Source organism: Leptonychotes weddellii, chromosome 3 (genome assembly GCF_054177405.1).
Source record: "Leptonychotes weddellii isolate Sample4059 chromosome 3, ASM5417740v2, whole genome shotgun sequence".
NCBI lineage: Eukaryota > Metazoa > Chordata > Mammalia > Carnivora > Phocidae > Leptonychotes > Leptonychotes weddellii.
The window spans coordinates 135,890,277-135,894,541 of NC_138371.1; the positions used below are offsets into that span (position 1 = coordinate 135,890,277).

A 4,265-nucleotide genomic window follows, 5' to 3' on the forward strand; every position below is an offset into this window, starting at 1 on the left:
GCCACCCAGGTGCCCCCCTTTTTTTTTTTAAAGATTTTATTTATTTATTTGAGAGAGAGAATGAGAGAGAGCACATGAGAGGGGGGAGGGTCAGAGGGAGAAGCAGACTCCCTGCCGAGCAGGGAGCCCGATGCGGGACTCGATCCAGGGACTCCAGGATCATGACCTGAGCCGAAGGCAGTCGCTTAACCAACTGAGCCACCCAGGCGCCCCCTTTGTTTTACTTCTTAAAGGATATTTAAAACTTAAGTTTTAAGTTGCCTTTATGTATTGTGGATATAAGCCTTTTATCAGAAATGTAATTTGCAAATATAGTTTGCAGCTGATGTTTTCAACCATTTAACATTGTCTTTAAAGGAAACATAGTTCTTAATTTTGATCAAGTCAATTTTTTTCATTTTTTAAATGGATCTTTTATTTATTTGGGATCTAAGAAATATTTCCTTACCTTAAAGTCACAAAGATTATTTTCTACATATATATTTTAGAGATTTTAGAGGTCTAAATTTAAATTTAGATCGCTAATACATTTTGAGTTACTTTTTGTTTCAAAGTATGGGTTATGATATATTTTTTGCAATTGATATTGGATTTTATTTGCATATGGATATTTGATTTTCCAGTATTATGTGTTGAAAATGTTATTGTTTCTTCAATGAATTCACTATGCCTCACTGTCAAAAATCAACTGATTATAAATATGGAAATGAATTTGTCTACTCTGAATCCTTCCATTTCTACGTGAATTTTGGAAAAAGCTTGCCAAATTTAATTTTAAAAAAAGCCTACGGGCGCCTGGGTGGCTCAGTTGGTTAAGCGACTGCCTTCGGCTCGGGTCATGATCCTGGAGTCCCGGGATCGAGTCCCGCATCGGGCTCCCTGGTCGGCGAGGAGCCTGCTTCTCCCTCTGACCCTACCCCCTCTCATGTACTCTCTCTCATTCTCGCTCTCTCAAATGAATAAGTAAATCTTTAAAAAAAAAAAAAAAAGCCTACAAGATTTTGGTTGGCATTGAATTGAGTCTGGATCACTTAGGGGAGAACTAACATGTTAACAATATAGTTGTCTTCTAATACATGAACATAGTGTACCTCTCTATTTATTTAGATCTTCATTATTTTTCCCAGCAATGTTCATAATTTTCAGTGTAAAGGTCTTGCACATATTTGGCAGATTTATTTCTTAGTATTTTGTATTTTCTGCTATTATTTTCATCTCAGCTTATGATCTCAGGGTCATGAGACTAAACCCCCTCTCTGGGCATGGAGCCTGCTTAAGATTCTCTCTCTCCCTCTTACTCTCTCCCTCCCTGCTCACATTCTCTCTCTCTCTCAAAATAAATAAATAAAAATAAATAAATAAATAAAACATAAATAAAAGGTTTTATTTCATCTTCATTTATTCCTTCTTTGATGTTCTTCCTTACTTTATGTAGATCAAAGTTTCTGACCAATATTATTTTCCTTCTCTCTAAAGAAGTCAGTCTTTGCAGATGACATGATACTCTATATGGAAAAATCAAGGACTCCACCCCAAAATTCCTAGAACTCATACAGGAATTCAGCAAAGTGGCAGGATATAAAATCAATGCACAGAAATCAGTTGCATTTCTATACACTAACCATGAGACAGAAGAAAGAGAAATTAAGGACTCAATCCCATTTACAACTGCACCCCAAAACATAAGATACCTAGGAATAAACTGAAGCAAAGAGGCAAAGGATCTGTATTCGGAAAACTATAGAACACTCATGAAAGAAATTGAAACAGACACAAAGAAATGGAAAAAACGTTCCATGCTCATGGATTGGAAGAACAAATATTGTGAAGATGTCTATGCTACCTAGAGCAATCTACACATTAAATGCAATCCCTATTAAAATACCACCGACTTTTTCCACAGAGCTGGAACAAATAATCCTAAAATTTGTATGGAACCAGAAAATTCCCCAAATAGCCAAAGGAATGCTGAAAAAGAAAACCAAAGCTGGCAGCATCACAATTCCAGACTTCAAGCTCTATTACAAAGCTGTCATCATCAAGACAGTATGGTACTGGCACAAAAACAGACACATAGATCGATGGAGCAAAATAGAGAACCCAGAAATGGACCCTCAACTCTATGGTCAACTAATCTTTGACAAAGCAGGAAAGAATGTCCAATGGGAAAAAGACAGTCTCTTCAACAAATGGTGTTGGGAAAATTGGACAGCCACATGCAGAAAAATGAAACTGGACCATTTCCTTATACCATACACAAAAATAGACTCAAAATGGATGAAAGACCTAAATGTGAGACAAGAATCCATCAAAATCCTAAAGGAGAACACAGGCAGCAACCTCTTCGACCTAGGCCACAGCAACTTCTTGCTGGACACATCTCCAAAGTCAAGGAAAACAAGGGCAAAAATGAACTATTGGGACTTCATCAAGATAAAAAGCTTTTGCATAGCAAAGGAAATAGTTGACAAAACCAAAAGACAACTGAAAGAATGGGAGAACATATTTGTAAATGACATATCAGATAAAGGGCTAGTATCCAAAATCTATAAAGAACTTATCAAACTCAACACCCAAAGAACAAATAATCCAGTCAAGAAATCGGCAGAAGACATGAACAGATATTTTTCCAAAGAAAACATACAAATGGCCAACAGACACATGAAAAAATGCTCCACATCACTCGGCATCAGGGAAATCCAAATCAAAACCTCAGTGAGACACCACCTCACACCAGTCAGAATGGCTAAAATTAACAAGTCAGGAAACGACAGATGTTGGCAAGGATCCGGAGAAAGGGGAACCCTCCTAAACTGTTGGTGGGAATGCAAGTTGGTGCAGCCACTCTGGAAAACAGTATGGAGGTTCCTCAAAAAGTTGAAAATAGAGCTACCTTACAACCCAGCAGCCACACTACTGGGTATTTACCCCAGAGATACAAACGTAGTGATCTGAAGGGGCACATGCACCCCAATGTTTATAGCAGCAATGTCCACAATAGCCAAACTATGGAAAGAGCCCAGATGTCCATCAACAGATGAATGGATAAAGAAGATGTGATATATATATGCAATGGAATATTACTCAGCCATCAAAAAAATGATATCTTGCCATTTTCAATGAGGTGGACTGAACTAGAGGGTATTATGCAAAGTGAAATAAGTCAATCAGAAAAAGACAATTATCATATATCTCACTGATGTGGAATTTAAGAAAAAAAACAGAGGATCATAGGGGGAGAGAGGAAAAAAGACAAAACCAGAGAGGGAGACAAACCATAAGAGACTCTTAATCATAGGAAACAAACTGAGGGTTGCTGGAGGGTGGGGGCTGGCGGCTGGGGTAACTGGGTGATGGGCATTAAGGAGATCACATGATAATGAACACGGGGTATTATATAAGACTGATGAATCACAAACTTGTACTTCTGAAACCAATAATATATTATATGTTAATTAAGTTAATTTAAATTAAAAAAATAAAATAAATTAAAAGATAAAGACATTCTTTTAATATTTCTTTTTTTTTGACAGTTGAGAAATGTATGTTTATTCTGATCCCATTGTACAACTAATCTAGGACAAATTACTAAATAAATAAATTTTACATTATTTCTTCAGGACTGGGGTTTTTCGATGACTTCAGATTTAGGATCTTCAAATTTGAAGGCCGGGAATATATTCTTGTCTGCTTTACCATACATTTGCTTAAACTCAAAAAGTTCCCTCTCTAGGTCTTGCGGTACTCTGGGCCAGGATCAACGGGTTCTCCAGATGCCTGTCGCTTAGTTCTGTATTCTCTAATCTTGTCAACAAAGAGTTTTTGTACAGGATCAAGTTCCTTATCAAATGCCACCGCTTTAACACCAATGTTCCTCCTCAAATGAACTGAGACTGCAGACCGAATGAGAAAGGAGAACCTGAAGAGCCTCTGAAGAATCATGGTGATTCTCTTACGGACAGCAAATGTCTTGGAGGCAGTCTGCCTCTTTTAATATTTCTTGCAAGACCATTCTCTTGGCAAAAAATTCCCCCAGTTTTTGTTTTTCTGAGGAAGTATCTATTTCTTGTTCACTTTTGAAGGTTAATTTCCAAGGTACAGAATTTTAAGTTGGTGATTTTTTTCCTCTCAACACTTTCTTTTTTTTTTTTTTTTTAGAAAGCACAAGCGAGGGCGCCTGGGTGGCTCAGATGGTTAAGCGTCTGCCTTCGGCTCGGGTCATGATCCTGGAGTCCCGGGATCGAGTCCCGCATCGGGCTCCCTGC

General features: G+C 37.7%; 1 pseudogene; it reads right to left on the reverse strand.

Annotated features, from left to right (window-relative positions):
* Positions 1 to 3,543: 3,543 nt before the first annotated feature.
* LOC102734741 (ATP synthase peripheral stalk subunit F6, mitochondrial pseudogene) lies at positions 3,544 to 3,956 on the reverse strand (annotated as a pseudogene).
* Between the last annotated feature and the right edge of the window lie 309 nt (positions 3,957 to 4,265).